The sequence below is a fragment of the Emydura macquarii genome, unplaced genomic scaffold, assembly GCF_026122565.2.
Source record: "Emydura macquarii macquarii isolate MOO-44397 ecotype Brisbane River unplaced genomic scaffold, CSIRO-AGI_Emac_v2 contig_2636, whole genome shotgun sequence".
Lineage (NCBI taxonomy): Eukaryota > Metazoa > Chordata > Testudines > Chelidae > Emydura > Emydura macquarii.
The window spans coordinates 29,532,959-29,552,869 of NW_027132773.1; positions in this window are offsets into that span (position 1 = coordinate 29,532,959).

A 19,911-nucleotide genomic window follows, 5' to 3' on the forward strand; every position below is an offset into this window, starting at 1 on the left:
CCTCTTAGTGCACAGAGGTTTGTCCCTTGGGAAAATATTCAGCACCCAATCTTAAGCTCTCCACTACTCTCGTTTTGTTTTCGCCATCTGAGCATTGCCAATCTTGGACCAGCTGGGTGACCTAGTCTGTCCAGGTCTCAAAATCTTTTCTCTGAAGGAGTGGGTAATTGTCCAGAAAATGTCCTCCATCGTCTATATTGGCTGCTGTCATGGGCACGTGAACCTCACTTTTCCACAATCTAGCCAACTAACAGCACATGCACAAAAGACATGGGGGACACAGAGAAACATAGGCCGAGTTGAAAGTGGTATTGAGCAGGAGACAGAAAGAGACGTGATGGAGCTGCAAAGCAGCAGCTTCCATGAACCCTCACCCCACTGCATGTCCCTTTCTGCCTGGCCATGTAAAGGGAAAGATCCTGAACTAGGAAGTGGCTGGCCTTTGTTTGGGAGCAGCCGTTGCGTGGAAGTCAGGAGCTGCAGGGAAGCTGAAGCAGTGGCGGCAAGCAGAGAGCTGGAGAGAATCTGGAGGCAGGAAGGTGTGCACAGCTGCCTGTGGAACAGTCTGTGAGTTCTGAAGGTTTCAGCTCAGTGCAGGTCTGTGTGGGATTTATGGGGGAGCAGCAGTGGGTGGGCATGGAACTGATGCAGAGGGGGCCCAGGGAGATATTATCTGAACATGGCCTGGAAATCTCTATTTGCTTGGAATAGAGACTGGACTTGAGAGGGCAGCCCAGCGCTAGGCCTGAAGAGCCCTGACTCTCAACTGGACTGTCCCAGGAGACCAAACAAGCGCCGCTATGGCTCACATTGAACTGTGACTGTTCAAGCCTCTGTAGCTAGGATATCTGCAACCTTTCCCTTTCCTGCCAGCCTAAGTAAAATCCATGTGTCTGAGTAGTTATTGGGACCCTATGGGTACATCTACACAGCAATGTAGGCCTGGCATTAGTGGGACTCGAGTCAGCTGGCCCAAATCAGGGAACCCTGTGTGTGCAGGGGCACCTGAGCTGCGTGCACTGTCAGGGTGGCAAGTGGGAGCCAGCCCAAAACCTCCCCATAGCCTCCCATGATGGTGGCTCTGGGTCTGCCTCCTCCTCGCTGCGTGGAGGTTTTGGGGTTGGCTCCCACTCAGTGCCCTGACAGTGAATGCAGCGGAGAGCCTCTGCACATGCAGCGCCAGGGAGGGCAGGAGAGGCAGGGGGCTAGGAGCAAAGGTCAGAGAGCAGAGCAGGGACCTAGTGACTGCCCTGCAGTGAGGGGGAGCAGCAGGGCTTCTGGCTCAGCATGGCCAGGAGAGGGATGACCCCCAACATCCCGGCAGCTGGAATCCGCCTCCCACCTGTCAGCTTTGCTCCCTGCTCTAGACAAGTTCCAGGAGGGTGAGAGGAGCAGGAACAGGGAGCACACTCAGCCAGGCAGTAAACCTTGGCTGCTGCGATGGCTGCCTGCAGCACTGCTCCTCCGCCACTGGGAACTCTGGGGTACACCTGGATGACTTCTGGGACCCAAGTCAAGCCGGGGCCATGTGTACAGACAAGAGAGGAACAGGGCTTGGACCCTACGTCCCAGCTTCACACGGGCTCGGACCGTCCAGCCCTGCAGGGTCCTGGGACCTTAGGTCTGAGCCCCAGGTTAGCACAATTGGTGTGTGGGCGCGAGGAGTGGGCCTAGGCCTGAGTCCGGGCTTACACTGCTATGTAAACATACTCTGAAGTCTAACTGCTGACGTACCTACAGTATGTCTGGCAGACTGCTGGCCTGTCAGCCAGGTGCATCAGGTCAGTCACGTAGGCGCCTAAGCCCCTCTCCTGTCCTCACCCCCTTCCTGGCCCTCTCCTCAACATTTGACTCCTGGCAAGGTTAGGTGGCTTTCAATGGGATTTAGGTTCCTTAGGCTCAGTTTTTAAAAGGTATTTAGGCATTGCCCCACTCAGTGTTGAAGCACCTAACAGATTTAGGCTCCTAAGTTTAATGATCAAAAGTGACACAGGCAGTTAGTATCCTAATTCTCATAAAAATGAGACTTAGGCTCCTACGTCCATTAGGCATTTCAAAACTGAGCAGAGCAACAACTAACTACCTTTAAAAATCTGGTCCTAAGTGACAAGCCCAAGTTCGCACAGAGAGTCTGTGGGGGAGCATAGGCTTGAACCAAGGTTAATGCTGTAACCCCTCGACCATCTTTCTTGTTGAATCTGTGTCCAAAATGGCCTATAATGCCAGTTCTGCTGGCTTTTGTCTCAAACTTGAGGACAGTATATGATATAGAAGATGGGTCATTTGGAGATTCAGAAAACTGGAGGTAGAGTGAAAAGGAGAAAAGGGAACAAAACAAGGGATAGCTAACTCTGGGGTAAAGTATGAGAGGAAGGAAAGGGGAAGTAAAAACAGGAAGAATGAAGAGGAAGACTGGGGGAAAGCGAGACTGTAAAAGGAAGGGAAGAGACAATAATGCATTTCCTTAGGTTGACAACCATCCATTATTAAGATTTTGCAATGAACACGCACTCTCAGAAAAGTTTGCTGTCACATTTCTAGTCAAATCCTTGTTTATCACTGAGAGACAGATAGTTAAAAGTTCAGACCTCTGTCTATAAATATAAGCATCATGTCTTAATAATTGTTGTATCTGGGTGTATTGAGCTGAGGATCAATTATTTGGCTCTATTGATGCTGACCAAAAAAAAAGAAAGAGGAGACTGTAATTGCAGCTAGTGGCTTTTCTTTATTTTTCAAGACTGAGCTGCATGTCCACAAAAGCCTCCTTAATTTCTTGCAGACTGTTTTTATTAGTACTGTTTTCTCATAATAGCAATAAATCTGATATAACCAGTACAGTTTGTAACAGCTGTGTATAACAGTCAGATTTCATATATTTATAACTCTACATAACATAGAACTTGTTTTCAGTTTCAGATTTTGTCATTCTATTTAATGGCACACCTTATGACTTCAGACAAAACAGACAAACTTATTCATACTAACAAATATAATCCTTCAGTTACTCAATCAATATGCACTTAGCCATGAGCCTGTCTAACTGAAATAAAATTGCAGATTGTGTAAATCATATACATGAGCGTAGCCTTTGTTGTTAAATGTGAGTGCTATGGTGACTGATGATTAGAATTAAGGATGTTGAGCTGTAGACTAACTTTACCATCCAATATGTTTACCATCCAATATGCAGATGATTATGATACAATTCTTTAGACACTAATGAGAAGGAGTCCTGCTTACTGTATAATTTTATTTGTTTCAGGCAAAAGAATAGGATGATTCTGCATAATCTTGCTTTAATGGGTTTTTTTTGGGGGGAGGGGAGGTATTACTGTACATTTTTCTCTTTTCCTGGAGATTTTGAAATGTTATAATTTAAGCAGCTCACTGTAATACAGTCATTCTTTATAAGATAAAGTGATAAATAATAGCTAGTAATTTTGCTGAAGCTCCAGATCAATAAAATCCTATTGATCAATCAAAATAGTATTTTATAGTAATTTTATTGCTGTAGTAATTTGTAACTAATTGGGAAAGGTAATATTTCTCATACCCTCATTGAATTCAAAGGGGCATTATTTTATTTTGTATATACAAACAGTAATTCTGGTTAAGATAATACTTACAATTCTCAAAGTGTTTACTTCAGTATTTGGCCCCCAAAAATTTACTTTACAATAAGATTATATAGTATGTGTAACACAATTCCTTTATTCCTTAAAAAAGCATAGTTGACCATTAACAAACCCCTTCATTTTTTTCTACCTCCCAAACTCTCAACTGCAATGGCAGTTCTGGGTGTGTAAAGAATGCAAAAACACACATTAATTTATAGCTAAGATCATCTAGCTGTTTTTCAAATGTGTTGGAGAGGCTTAATACAGCTCCAGCAATAAATAGAACCAGAATCCTTTACAATAACTGACTGTGCACTGAGCTTTGCATGTATGTGAGTCTGCACACAGTCACAGTTATTGTTTATATAAATGTGGTCATGCACTTGGGTGCACATTTTTGGTGCACACAGATTGGCCTCGCAGTAACAGTACAGTTATAACAAAATGGTCCTTGTGGCTACATACTCAACTCTGAATTATTTCTTCCCTAGAAGTGCCACTGCTCCATCAAAACAGACATAAAATAATCTAATTTAAAAATGTGCTTTACAAGTCTAGACTCTCACAACTTCATTTCCTAGAGCGATGTCATACCACGCAGATGTCATATTCATTTTAATGAGGTCTGCTTAAAAGCTGATGGCACAGTATGGCCTTTACTTTACATTTACAAGCGTTGAAAATCAAGAGGGTATACTTGGTACCCAAATTAGAAAATTACATCTATCATATTGCACCAAGGCCCTGATTCAGTAAATTATCTTTAAAGTAAGGCACACATGCTTATGAACCTTGCTGAATTGGGGCCTAGGGAGGTTTTTAAGAACAGGTTAGACAAATACCTGTCAGAGATGCGATGGTATACTTAATCCTGCCTCAGCCCAGGGGCATAGACTAAATGATCTCTTGAGGTCCCTTCCAGCCCTTCATTTCTATAGAAAGTTGTTATGCATGTTGGACCACTGAAGTCAATGGGAATTTTGCCATTGATTTATATGGCAACATTTATGTCGATTTAACAGGATCAAGTCCTTGATCTAATGCTGACATGCTGTAATTGCAATAACAGCCTGTGACGTACTGATTGCATATTTTGTTCCCATCAGGAGCTTTACTTTTCTGGGTTGCAGTTTAAAAAAATTAGGAACATTTGGGAAATAATTTATAGCTAGATGTTTTTATATAGTTGGTCAAATATATAAAAGGAATTTTTGAAAACTTCAGCAAATATTAGCATTGTTCAGCAAATACTTGGCCAGCTATAGAGGTAGTTGATTACTCCCAAAAGTACTTGTCAAATAAAGTGTTTGATGAATATTGTTGTTTTTCAACCATTACTTTATTAGATCATCTCTAGCTCTTTATCAGTAAATAATTTCTTGATACAGCTGAAACGGTAGAGATCCAGCACAACCATACATACCCCAGAAAAGTATTGTACTGGGTGGGACAGCATGAAGTCAAGTGCCTCTTTTTTACCTGCTCTTTGTTTACTATGATTATTACACAAGTAAGAAATAAAGTTACCTAAAATGCACCTAAGATACTTCAAATTAGGTTGTTTTGGAGACAAAAAATACACTTGTCCTCTTGAGTAAGCATTCCTTTTTCTATCCTTCTCCCTGGGGTTATTGGTTGAAAAAGTTAAATCCAGAAAAGCCAGTTTAGGACAAGAGGCCAACATATATGCTGCAGGAAAAGATTCATTATGTTCATTTCATGAGGCAGAACCATGGGAACAACTGAGCTTTTCATTGTAGCTATTGTAAGAGAAGGCCAAAATGGGGGCAGGGCTAACAAGCAGCAGGTGGCAGTACTTAAAAATACAAATCATTTGCAAATGTGAAATGATGACATTTCTCTCAGTGAAGTAGGAACGGACATTTTTAGGCTAGGGAAGAAAATCACACATGATTCTCTCTCATCCCCTTGCTCAAAGGTTCATGTTGTTGCACAGAGATTGTTCTAGTGTGGTCTTACACTCCGTCACAGAAATTACTGGATAGAACTGATCTCTTCCATTGCTAATATGGATCCCAACAAGCGCTGTAAAAAGGATTTTGTGTGTGGCTAATAGACATCTTAGAATGTAGCATGGTGAAAGATAACTATGCTATAATTATTTTAAACTAGACCATTTAATTGAAATTTCATTTTTGTTATCCAGGGCCTGATGGTAAAGGGGCTTTTCTGATACCCTCCTTTCATATTTAGTTATGGGTTGATTCAACTCTTACTGTACAAAAAGGACAGACATTTTATGATAAGCCAGAAGTAAATGGCTGATAATGAGTTCATGTCATGTAATCTTTTCCTATCAAGCTGTGGTTTTCTATAAGATTAGAAGAGGTCCATATATCACTGCTGTCTTATCTGTTAATTCACTAACACTGGGCACAGAACACACAGTATTTTATCTTTTTTATTACTATATTCATTGTTAAACAATGATATGTTTTATAAACCATTGATTGTATTTGACTCAAAGTTCCAAGCACGTTTTATATTTTCAAGAGATATAACCAAGGCCCTGGGAAATCTTTTCCCACCCAAACAGAGGCTGGTGAAATAAAATGTCTTCCTAATAATCAAATGACTTAGCCACTGATTTGACTGCAAAGACAAATAGTTGCATTTTGTAGGCAATTGTGGCAATGCTTCAGGTTGAATAACATTATGGTAGCAACAAAATACTTATCTTTTATGAAGGTATTTAAACTTAATTAGGTAAAAAGAAATTAAGCAACCCATAAACATAAATGCATTTTGATTGTTCTGTGATGGTTTTATTTTTTCTTTATACAATCTATTGCTGCAACATACTGAGGAGAAAGAACTAACCCCATGTATCATATACAGTATAAAAAGGCCCAGTAACAGAGCTAAATACACAACTTTAATTGCAGTATCTGGAATCATGAGAGACTTTGCTGGTTTGGGTTTTTTAGGGATCTGAAACTCAGCCCAGATTTGTGAACCTTAGTACTTCACCTGGGAAGATTTATTGATTTTTTACTGAAAGCAGGTGAAAGTGTGTAATTTATCATGGTTTCAACATGAAACGGGGTGAAACTTGATGGCTTTAATTGAGTTTCACTTTGAGTGTTTGGCTCATTTAGTTCTGAAATGCAAAGCTAAAGTCACAAAGTATGAATGCACAATAAAATTATTGGGGCAAATGACAGCACTCAACTGTAAAGCATTTTGAGCAAGTAAATGTCCATGGAGGATCTGTGGATGCATATCCCAATAAATTTAGCAAATCTGGCTAAACCTCAATCTAGATGGATTATTTAACAAAGATAAAGCCTGGTTTAAACACCTTTTTTTTTTTTTTTTTTTTTTACCAGTACAATTATTTTGGTTGGGCTGGGATTTTTTTTTTTTTTTTTTTGTCTTTCATTTCCCATTTAGGTATAGGCCCCAATTCAGCAAGCTGTTTCAGCATGTTCCATGGAATTATTCATGTTTAAAATTAGGCATGTATTTAAATACCTTGCTAAATTGGAGCCTTAATTAGCATGATACACCCTATGGTGGAAAGTTTCTTTAGAATTACCATGAGATGAGAGTTGGAGGTATTTGCCTGTGGAGTTTTGATTGATCATACTATGACTTTTCAGGCTAGCTGCGAAGTTTGAATCCATACATTCCCAAAATAACAGGAATGATCTGATTCAGATAATGAAAGGAGAGATGATCTTGTGTTTAAGCACTGGACTGGGACTCAGGAGACCTGAATTCACTTCCTTCTCTGACACAACTTCCTGGCTACCTCGGACACGTCACTTAGGCCTGGATCAATGCAGGGATTTGGTGATGTAATGTAACACCTAACTTTTAGGTGCTTAATCACTGGAACAACAATGGGATAAAGAAAGCCTCACTTAGGCACCCAGGATCCCTATACAATTCAAGGGGAGAAATAGAAACCTAAGAATGGGACACACAAAGGCCAGCACAATAGGAGGGGAGTGGAATAAGCTTGAAAATGGGAAATGTGGAGGATAGAAATTGTCCTAAGCCCTGCTCATCTTGCAAGAAATGACAGCGGGGAAGGTAGTTCTGCCTTCCTTTTATCTTTTAGTCCAGGGTTTAGAGCATTCATCCAGGATGTGGGAGACCCAGATTTAATTCTCTGCTCTGCTTCCCTGTAGAAGCTCACATTTCAAATACACTGTATTTTATTTACTAAGAAAAAATTAATGCTGATGTAGTAATAACATTAGGACATGATATTTTGAGCTGCCAAGCATCACATGTGAGGTGCAAAGCACCTTCAACACCCATTGACGTTAGTGGAAGTTGAAAGATACTGAGTATCTCAAGATTCATTCAGAATTCTTTTTATTTTTTATTTTTTTTTTTGCCAGTGATGAAAAATGAGGCTTTATTGTTTTGTCTGCATTTAAAGTAAAATAACAAAGGATAAGTTTTAAATGGAGTTTAAATATGACTACCCTAACTAGGTTATTATAATGTCATATGTCTAAGGTCTTGTCCCCCTGACTGCTTCATGTGAAATGATTGATTGTTTCACTGTGTAATATCTAAACAGTAAGAATATGTCATCTCTTCCTAAAGTATGACCTTTCAAAAGAAGTAGGTCAACTCTGATGTCTCACTGGTACTAAGCCTCGGGCTATTCCAATTTTCAACTTCAGACACTGATTATTAAACCATTCCCTACCTAATTACACCTCTCTCCCCAAGCGGGACACCCCCCCAGTGGTGAGAGTATGTTTCATTAACTCTAATCTCTACTGCATGGGCTTTTGGTAGTAATGGAAATACTATTTGTGAGTGCTGCATTGGTTAGTAATATCAATGACAAATTTTCTGTGAACTAGTTTCTGCTTCATTCAGTCCAGTAAAATAGAATAAATATATAGATAATTGGAGGATGCAGAAATAATTTTTCAAAAAGAACATTAAATTTTGTTTGTATGACAAAAGGAAAAGGATGGTCTTGTGGTTCAGGCACTACACTGAGCCCAGGGAGAGCTGAAGTTAATTCCTGGCTCTGTCACAAGCTGTTTGTGTGGCTTTGGGCAAGTCACTTACAGGTAATCTTTTTGGCATGGATTCACAAGAGGCTTTAGGGGTTGCAGTGCTTAACTTTTAGGTGCCTAAAAATCATGGAACAACACTGGGATTCACAGAACATGAGTAAGGTGCCTAGGCTCCCTATACAACGAATAGTGCCTAAGAATGCAATCCACAAAAACCAGCATGCTGGGTGGGGAGCTGCTTAAGTTAGCCAATGAGAGATACCAGTGACGGGTGTGCCCAAAGTGCCATCCCTCTCACAGAACTGGATGCCTAAGTCTAGCTTGCAGGAAGGCGCCAATCTCTGCTCATGATCCATAGCCAGGAGCCCCTCTCCTGGAATCAGGTGGCTTTGGCATCTAAGCTCTTTCTTGTAAGAAGGAGTTAGGTAGATGCCTACTTTCTCACAAAACAACTGGTAAAGGAGAGAAGAGGAAGAAGGAGCTCATTTATAACTTTTAGCCCAGTGGCTAGGGTATTTACTTAGGATGTGAGAGACCCCCCACACCAACCTGATGAGAAGATGGAATCTCTCACTTCTCATGTGAGTACCCTACCCACTGGGCTGAAGTCTGTGTATTGCACTGGTCTTAGGCAGGAGACAGGCATCTGGGTACCTAGAGGGAGGCAGCACTGCACATGCCCAGAGGCAGAAGCATAGGTACCTAGGGAACTTCACAGTGAAAATTTAGGCACCAAGTGAGTTTAGTGCCTACAGGTAAGGCAGCAGCTGAGCAGGGATTTTGTGGTTAGCAGGGGGGGCTACCATTGGGACTAAGTTACTTAGACTTGGGGGGTGGAGGGTTAGACATCTAAGTCCCTTTGTGAATCTAGCCCCTTCCGCCTCACTTTCCATCTTTAAAATGGGGATAATAATACTATCTTTACTCCCCCTTTGTCTACCTTGTGTATTGCATTGTAAGCTCTTCTGGACAAGGACTAACTCTTACTGTGTGTGTACAGCACCTAGCACAATGGAACTCTGATCTCAGCTGGGGTCTTTAGGAGATACTATAATAACAATGAAGAGATAAAATCAATTAATTAAATATACTATGGAAGTAAAGGGCTGCTTTTTTTTTTTTTTTTTTTTTTTTTTTTTTTTTGGCCTAAAGTGGGCAAAGGGAATATATAACAGAGTGTGCTGGCCCTTGAAAGTCAGGCCCATGTCTGTTACTGATTTCAGCCCAGAATAAAAGCTGGGACACGGACTGCAGGGAAATGAGGGCCTGGATATAAAAAAGTCCTTTTTTCTTATACGGAGACAGATAGCTGAGAGTGAGTAGGGGCTGCTTATGAGCCTTTCTACTGAAGGAGCTGTGGGGCTCCATTGTTGCCAGCTCTTGAGATTTCATTGTGAGTTTAATTATATTTGGTGTTTTTCTCTAAGTCCCAGCTCCTGGACCCAGGTGGTAAACATGAGACTCTCACCCCAAGAGATAAAAGCTTGAAGGTGTCTATCCTAAAGGCTCAGAAAGTAGAAGGCAAATAACTAAACCCCAAACTTATTATTTTAAAAAAATCATCTCATGGGTTTTAAGCTAATCTTATGACTTCTAATTGTTGGGTTGGAAATGCTGTGACAGTGGCAGAGCACAGTGGAGCCTTTGTGAGGAAAGCCTCTGGGCAGGAGGAGACAAACCCAGGAAGGGAATGTCTGAATTTGTTTTTTGTGAGGCCCAGGGAGTGCAAAGAGGGCAAGAGGAAATAGTTCCCACTCCCCACACCACTCTCCTGAGGCAAGTAAAGAACGGTGCATGGACTGTGGGAAGAAAGTTGGTGGCTGTGAATGTTTGGCCTTTCATTTACTCTGGAAGGTAAGGAATTTTTTCTCTCTCCCACATTTAGTTTTAGGGATTACCTACACTTCCAAGAAGAGACAAAGTGAGGCAGTGACCATGCCTGATGCCAGGAAGGTAAGCTGCTACATCAGGGTAGAGGGAGTCTTTCTTCTTCCTGAATATGTCTGCAAGAAGTAGCCATAATCCTACTCTTTTCATGCCCCGAATTCAAGAAGGTGGGGGAGGGGGTATAGCAACACTAGGGGGTCTGTCGATACTTGAAGCTAGGTGTATGATTCCCAGCTCACGTAGACATATTCATACTAACTCTCATTGAGCTAATGCACTAAAAATGGTAGTGTAACCATGGTTGCACAAGTAGCAGTGAACATTGGTGCAAGCTAGCCACCTTAAGCACGTACCCTGGGGTTCAGGCAGACTTGTACTCAGCACAGAAGGCTCATGCCTCTACCTGTGCTACTATAGATGTAACCTTAGTGTGGAGCATTAGAATCCTCAAGGGAACAAGGCCATAGCCCCACCCACTCCTGCACTATCCATAGGCCAAAATTAGTGTAGAAGGGAGCACCCTTTGGAAGGGTATAGTAGTTGCTGCTCTGACATTCCCTAAGGGGTTGTGCCTGCCTTCATGGGGAGGCTTCTAGGAACTGCTGCTGGTGCAGAGCCTGCAGCTTTATGCTGCAGATCTGCTATTAAAAGTTGCAAATTTCTCTAGCTCTATATAGATATCTTTAATAGAAAACATACAGTACATATCTCTGCCTTCTGGAGTGGTGCTTCTGTAGGCTGCCTCAGTAATTGTAGTTTGAAAAAAAGAAGAAAACCTATTTTATGCTAAAGTACTGTACATAGTATATTTTTTTTAATTGGCCAAACAAGCTAATATCACCATGGTCAATTTAATTTGATTACTCCTTGTATTCAAAAGCTTAATTGTCCCACAGCTAGTTAGTTGTCATGTCAGATCATGAAAGTGTTGCAAGGAATCTCTCATCTCATTGGTGTGGTTTGCCAAATGCACACATTTAATTCCAGTCTAGTTCAGTGCTCACCTGGGTTCTTTGTAAATCCTACAGCAAATCAAGTGTGTAATGATGTACACAGTTTAGAGAGAGAAGTAATTTTTCAAAAGTTTAGTACTTGAAGAATTTGAGGCTCTTCTAAGAGACTAGGGCTCGAGTTCTGCAAGGCATTTAAGCACATGTGTAAGCTTCAGCAGGAGAATTCCCATTGAAGTGAGTGGGACTATACACATACTTAAAATTATGCACACATCTTCTTACTAGAAGAAGTTCTCCAGTTTCCATTTTGTATTTCTGATCTCTATTCTGAATGAGCAAAACTCACTCCACCCTGAGATAAATGCTGCAGATCCTCAGCATGCTCAGTAAGAATTTAGGATTTCTAAAAAGGTGCCTTGGCAAAGAGCCAAGCATGTGTGTGTGGATCGGCAGAACCACAGCTCTGAGGCAAATGAGAACTGTGAGCAGGTGCAAGATTGGTAGCTACTGAGCATATTCAGTAAGGGGTGTCAGAGAGGTCAGTTAGCGGAGCAGCTGGCGGGTCAGAACCCACCCATATTGGTCACAACTTGTTTTAAAGGTCTGAACTGTCAATCAGATTTCTAAGATAATGGTTAAGACTGAGCATGTGTGAGTGAAGTAACTGATTCTAAGAATAGCATAGCATATAGAGAGAGGTACAGTGTAGCATAAAAGGCCAGCTGCCAGCAACAGTTTTGGAGTCCAGAGTCTGCATCTGAGAAAGAGAGAGAGAGATGTTTGGAAAGAGCTGGGAAGCCAGCAAGAGAAGACAAAGAAAAACTGATGCAGAGAGAGAGAGAGAGAGAGAGAGAGAGAGAGAGAGGGGGGAAAAAAAAAAAAAAAAAACTGGAACAGAGCAAAGCCTACTGAACAGCAGCAGCAGTAGTGATTTTTTTTTAGAAAGGAAATATCAGTGGATTTATAGAGTAAGCTTAGTATTCTTTTAATTATGGTTTAGTATAAGTATTAGTATGTGTGTGTTGATAAAATGTATAAAATTCTGTTATTAATTGCAACATATCTATGTAAACTTTAAAGCACTTTAAAATCTGCTGTCATCAATTTGTTGCAAATTGGCCAATTGCAACAAACTGCTTCACTTAGAATCAGTTAAACTATATGCTATTGTCATTTGAGTGCTCTTTAACTTGCAGTAAGGGATTGTGTCTCAGGGATTTTGTGCCTTGTTTTGGATTTTTAGATCATATTGTAGTAAGGATTATTAGTTCCATCAATGAAAAGATACTTTGATTTGGAAAGAATACTGTCTGTGTCAATTATTTTATTGGATGGTTATATCCCTATCCTTTAGTGTTTCCTTAACAACCCTGGAAACTATTACTTCTGGAAGAACACACTAAGGGAGCGATAGACAGGTTATTACAGCAACTTCCCAAATTTCATTTTTCAGGGTAACAGTCTAAATATCTAATGAAGTGGGATCTGAGCACACAATCTGTGTTGCGCTAAAGATCCTGCAATCAGAGTTAAGGGTGCATTTGTAGGCCGAGAGCAACTATTTTACCAGTGTTCAGGAGGCAGGAGCAATTGTGACATCCTAACAGCCTAGACTCTGTTGCTGTAATCATGTTTACATGTGTTTCGGAACACTGTGCTTGGAATATCTTGCAGTTCTGTATGCATTTTGTTTGTAACATCTCACAATTCGTTTTGTTGCTTAGAAATGTTTTGAGACCTTTTGTTATGAGCAAGTCAGTTGCTTGTGTATCTGAGAACAGCTACTGTGAATGTGCTTTGTTATTTTATGTCAGTGAAATGATCCATATTGATGGCTAATTCCACCCTTGCATTTCTAGTATTAGGATAACTTGTACTCCCCTCTTTTGTGAAAATATTCATATATTATTTAGGGGGAATGCAGCTTCAATTAAAAGTTGTAATTTTTGTTTTAAGTTTTCTTTTTTTTTTTTTTTGAAGTAGAAGTTAGTTACTATGACTGAGGAATGAATGGTGTGTGCATAATAATGAGGTAAAAGGAGGCAACTCTAAGTCTCCCTGATAACAGGAAGGGAGTGAAGCAAGACTTCATTGTAAAGACTTTTACGATACAGATGGCTGAAGAATGTGGAATCAACATAACCCCGGGTCCAAAGGAGTTGACCCCCAAGGATAGGAACAAGACAAAGTGTGAAACAGGAATCAGAAGATAACGGGAAGCCATCATGTCTGCAACATTACGAGTGATTGATATGAGAAAGCAACCTGACACTGGAAGATCCATAGACCCAGATGGGGATGGATCACTATAAAGATGGGGTAAAAAGATGAGAACTTTGGGTTCATTCTGCAAACATCCAGGAGCATCAGATTTGCGACCGATAGAGCCTGGCTCCACTCTCGTGTTCAGTCCACTTGGCCACTGGACTGGCTCAAGCAACTCAGAGGCTGGTAAATATGTTCTGCTTGCAGAACTGTGTGTGCGTGTGGGCAATTGCTTTTTGAAATCTCTTTATTCACAATAAACGTGGTGTATTGCTTTGTCCCCCCCCCTGAATAAGGTCCTGCTGCTTATTTCATTTATAAGTACATTAACTTTTCAGTTGTGGTACCAAACTGATATTTTGTTTAAAACATGGAAAAAAAAATTAACGAGCACTTTTATGTATTACCGTAGTTTTTAACGTTACATGTTGTCAGGTTAGCCAATGGCCAACATTTTCCAAGGTTGGTACCTGAAGTTGGACAGCCAAAAAAGCAGCTTGGTTTTAAGAGGTGTTGACACGCAACTGCCATACATATTTTTGGCTGTAATAGGTTTTTGGTATCTCCCAAAACCAGTTTATTTGTTTGTAAGTCCTTAGGAGCAGGGTCTGTCTGCTACTGTGTGTGTATACAGTGCCTGGCACAATGGGTCCCCATTCTTGGTTGGTCCTTAGGCACTACTGTAACAGGCATGATTAATAATAGTAATAGGTGCCTAAAAGATGATTTAGGTGACCAATTTGAGGCAGCCAATTAAAAAAAATTTGGCTATACTTTTTACAATATATATGGTCTCTATTGTCCTCTTACTGTATATCATGAAAGAATCTTAGACTCTTTAACAAGCAAAATCCAGGTTAGAAATAATTTTTGCCTATGCAATAAAACAATAATTTGGGGTTCATTTAGATGACAATTTCAGAGTATTTGTTATCTAAGTCTACTGGGGACCTTTTCAATTCTCAACCACATCCTGATAGGATTTTTAAGAAGTGATAACACTACATGTGACAACTGTAATGCATATAATAGATAGATAATAAATGCATTACTATGAAAGCATATCTGGTAATAACAGTGATGTTAAGTAATTTTTCTAATTTTCCTTTGGGATAAAAATTGCAGTAAAAACAGAAGAAAAATATTCTTAAAATAAAAGTTTTAATACAGTTTTATCAGCACTTCACATTAAATTCTGCAAGTGATATTTTTTTAAAAAGATCTAATGTTTTTCTATTAAACTGTCATGACTGTCCTCATCTTTTCATAACATAACAGTTGTGAACAGAATACTAAAGACAACTGTGGATCATTGCTAATTCTGTTAACTAGATGATTAAAATGACAAGAACATCTGCAAACAACTGTTGCTAGTAGTACAACTGTGCCTGGAAGCTCTGCTATATTTAAGGATCTGACAGTGTTTCTATTATTAAATCTCATTTTAATTCTCATTGGGCTTAAACCTGGCATGCCTGTTCTCAGCCCAGATGACAATTTTTGGACAACATTTTCAACTGGCCATATTTTAGTTACAGAAAAGCAAGCCACCAGTAGTTGACATTTGATATTTAGTTAGAGCATAAAATGCATAAAGCATTATTTTAATAAAAATAAAATAAATAAAAATAAAATTTTGCAAATGATAAATTCAACTAGGCCGTCTTGCTATTTTGAAGAATAGCAAAAAATATTGGAGCTTTCCACCTTAAATTTGAAAAGTGGCTATTGCACATGGATGTTGCTCCTGTCACACACATCACTCTTGCCCACATAATACTTAACTCTGTGAACATGAACAGTCCCATTGGTTTCAACGGGGCTACCCAAGTGCAGAAATTTAGCACATATGCGAGTGATTTCGGGATTGGGATAATAAGCGGTAAGTAACTATGTGGCTTGTCATAACTTTATTTTGATGCTAATTGCATGCCACATTGGATATTGTGGATGAAATCCTGGCTCCATTGAGGTCAATAGCAAAACTCTTGTTGACTTCAGTGGTGCCAGAATTCCACCCTATATGTATAATATGAATAATATCACTGGACCTGTCTTCAGTCCTTCACAGTAGATATAGCATGTAGAATCTCCTGGGCCACTTTCCTTTTTCAGACCACCTTGCAGGACAGCTCAGAAGATAGTCTAAATAGTCATCCAAGTGGGGCTAGTGCATGGATCCTAGTGCATGGGCCAAAGTAAGGCCTAACAATGGTCAATATATACGGTAGGTCTGGGTGGATGGGTATAGACGGAAAAGTGGTAAATGGTGACCTTCAGTGTAAAAATAAAGCAAAAAAGGAACCAAATGTTACTGACTTTCAGGTTTAAGTCTAGTATGGTAAGGGAGAGCCAAACAGAAAAAACCCATAATCATGTAGCCTTACATTATTCATATGTGAAATATACATCTCATATATGTTGGCAGATTAGTCTAATAAGCACTTATGAGGGAGAACTGATAGAACTATGGAGATGGACTATTAAAATGTACCCTGCATAAGTATTAGAGATGGGTCCACCCTATAAAATTTGTATTTGGATTCACATTTCAAATACTCTAAAAATCTGGGGCTGTTTGGTTCCATATCTAGTTATTGGACATAACCATAACCATTAGCTATTCTATAGTTCTGAATTTTACAATTGATAATTGTATCCACAAAATAGCAATTATTTCTTTATAAGAAAACTGTACCTAACTTTCCTTGAGCAATCATCTGGATGTTCAAAAAGAGGAAGAATTTCTTGTGATATACAAATCATGGCAGGTATCTGAAAAATACATTGTAAAGCACAGTTAGCATTTTAACATTATTGGTAGCAGTTTGTGATAATACAAATACTATATAGAAGCTCAGAATCAGAAATGCTAAATAAATTTATATCTTGCTTTAAATGACTGTGCAATACAAATTCATTGCTATTTGGTGTAACTGCCTATAATTAAACACATTCTTCCTGATGAATGTCATAAAACAATTATGTGCCCTAATTCTAAAGAAATCTCTTTGTGGAAGGGGTTAATAGGCAATGATTACATACAGGTGTGTTTGTGGTTTTATTATACCCACAAAATGGACTGTGTGCATTTTCACATACAAATGTTTTTATGGCTCACAAACCATACTGGACTGGACAGGCAGTCAGGAGACATGGTTTCTATTCATGGAACTGCCACTGACTCTGTATGTCCTTAGGCAAATGACTTGGGCAAAACTTTTCAAAATAGGGTAGCTATACAAAGCTATCTACATCTATAATTTGGTCCCCCTGAGTAAGTGACCTGATTTTCAGAGGTGCTGTACCTGAGAAAAAGAACTCTAGGAAGGAAACGATGAAAGAGGAAAGACAACAAAAACATTGGTGGTTTTCTTTTATGATAGATATTTTCATTAATTATATTACTGAGTTTCATTGTTATAGCTGAAAAATGATGTAAGACCAAATTCTTATACAAAACATTCCCAATAATAGGAGACTTCTCTATTTATTATTATTTATTAACACCACAGGCCTGCCCTGTGTTGTACAAATATAATCAAAGACATGCCACAGGTAGTTTATAATCTTAGGGCCTAACCCTCTGAAAATGTCTCTCAGCTGCTAGTGACTTTGAGCCTGAATTCCTCACTTAAGCAAAACTTCCAATTAAGTTAATGAGAGTTTTGCCTGAGTAATGACTTCAGCAACAAGTGTTCATTCAGATAGAGTATCATATAGCAGCATCAGGTATAAGATGTAAAGTAGGTGCCTAGCCTCAGAGTAGCCTAAATATGTGTGCATCCATTTGTGTGTGGTGCTGCTGCAGGTCTTTGTGGAGGAAGTGAGTATTCAAGGGTGGGTGGGGGCAGTCCAGTTAGTTTTCAGGGGATACCTTATTACACATTAGTTTTAAATGTATTCTTTTTACCTTATTCTATCCTCCTAGAAATATATATTTAATACATAGTCCTCACAAGGGAGTGAAAAAGAATGGTTGGTATGCGTTTCTAATTTATTAATTAATTTTTCTTTCCTTAGATACATTTTGAAGACAAGTGACCTGAGTTCATTTGTTAAATATAAGTAATCCTCAATGTTTTCTCACAGAAGAACCATTGGCAATCCTTCTGCTTGCTGATATCATCCACTCCTGATTTTCCAAAGCCTACTATATACTTCCTAGAAAGATACTGAAAATAAGTCTTTCAGTCTTAAGGTACTAGCACATGTCACACAGTGAAGGATCTTGTCAGTTTCTATTGTAAACTATGATTTTCAAGAGATTCTACATTATTTTTTTCTAATTACATCTGGCTGAAATTTGATTTTCACAAGTTGCCTGTCCCCCAAACTTCCTTCCTTGTCTTCACAACCTCTCCAAACCCCAAGAGTCTTATGTAACATTTTATATTGTGTGAACCAGACCAAAATCTGCTGTTATGCTGATGTAAATCTGAGATATTCTGGAGTAACCCCACTGAGAACAATGGAGTTACTCCAGATTAACACTGTCATAAATTGTTTTTTAAAGCTTCAGGCTTTTGTGCCAAGTTCTAGCTGTAGAAAACAAAAAGGGAATGCAAGATTGTTACTTTCCAGCACAAGATATAGTGGAAGCTACACATGTGTGCATCAGAATTTAAACACTAGGTATAGTCTTCACTGTGAAGAAGTGAGTCCCAAGACCTTTCCGTACCCTGTACCTTATAAAGAGAGCATGGTAACAAAGTGGTAGGATATAGACAGAGGGTGGGTATGTTTGAGGAGATACAGATTTAGGTGATGTCCACATCATACGAGTGAAGCACTCAGTTACAAGCTCGTCTTTGGCCTCAATTCTGCTACCAGATGAAAGTAAATAAATGGCTCACAGTAGTGCAGGGATAAGTTTGCCTGTGCTCTCTATCTGTGTTCATCACCTTTTACCTTGCTCTTGGATGTGCAGCATTTCTTGTGTATCCCTGCAGGATCAAGTTCCTTGTGTTGGTATTTGGTACCTGAGTCTAAGTGAGTGGAGCTGGAATAAATGATTGTTTTGCCTGTTGGGGAATACTAGAAGGTTGGTGGCCTAAGAAAAGCAAAATTGTGGAGTGTGGTTTGAAGAATCCAGGCTAATCCTACCAAGTGCTTTTTTTCCTTGAGTCACAAACTCATCTCCCAGATTCAAAGGGTTCATATTTAACCCAATGAAAGCTTCGACATCTGTATCTAAATCATGATCCCACATGCAAAACATGAGTAGAAGGACTTTGCCTGTGGCATCTATGTCAGAAATCAGTGTGGGCAGATTGGAGCCTAGGCTGCTTCTGCCTCTCCATCCTCTACCTGCAGTGTCAGCCATGCTCATCTGCACAGATGTCTTAGAGAATGTAGTCTTTCCCAACCCAAATATACTTCCAGTTGGCAAAACTCCTACATTGGGTTTTAGCTCTATGTGCCTGAGGCAAATATGTGAAATACACTCCATAGTGCACCAGAAATGTGCTTTTAAAAATAGTTTACTTGCAATCAGGTATATGAAACACAGGTGCTTGGGTTAAAACTGTCAGGCCACATCTTGTCTCATTTGTATTGCTTTTGAACACAGCATGTTAGACATGTTGCACATATCTGACTTTAAATGCATTTTAGAAGCCAACAGTGCTTCCAGTGAAGGAACTCTTCTGCAGGGACAGAGGTTATTCCAATGTAGGTGATGCATCTGAGATCAGAATACATTCCTTAACATAGGGTGTTGATATTTGGTATGTTGGAGAGGAGAGAGAGGGGGAAATGCATACTTTGATATGGCAGAGATATTTAGATTTGAAAAGTAGCCAGTGAATTAGCTCTGTAGCTTCTCTTCATTAGTTTTTAATTATGCCATATCCTTCTTAATTCTTTTAAAATGAATGTGAGTATTAGGATTTAACAACTCAGCTATTTCAAAACATTTCAAGTTGGAACTGTGTACATAATCTGTCAGTCCATAGAGACACTTTTTAAAAATTATTTTATTTTTTACCATTCATCATAAATGTTTAAAGACTTATTCCTATTATAGTTGTACAGCAAAGCTGGAAAATGTGAGAAGTTTATTAATTCAACAGAACCATGTTTGATCTATAGAATGGCAAAAACTAAAAATTTCTGTTTCAGTTCCTTTTTATTTATGCTCTAAACTAAAAGAGATCTAATACCAAATAAAAA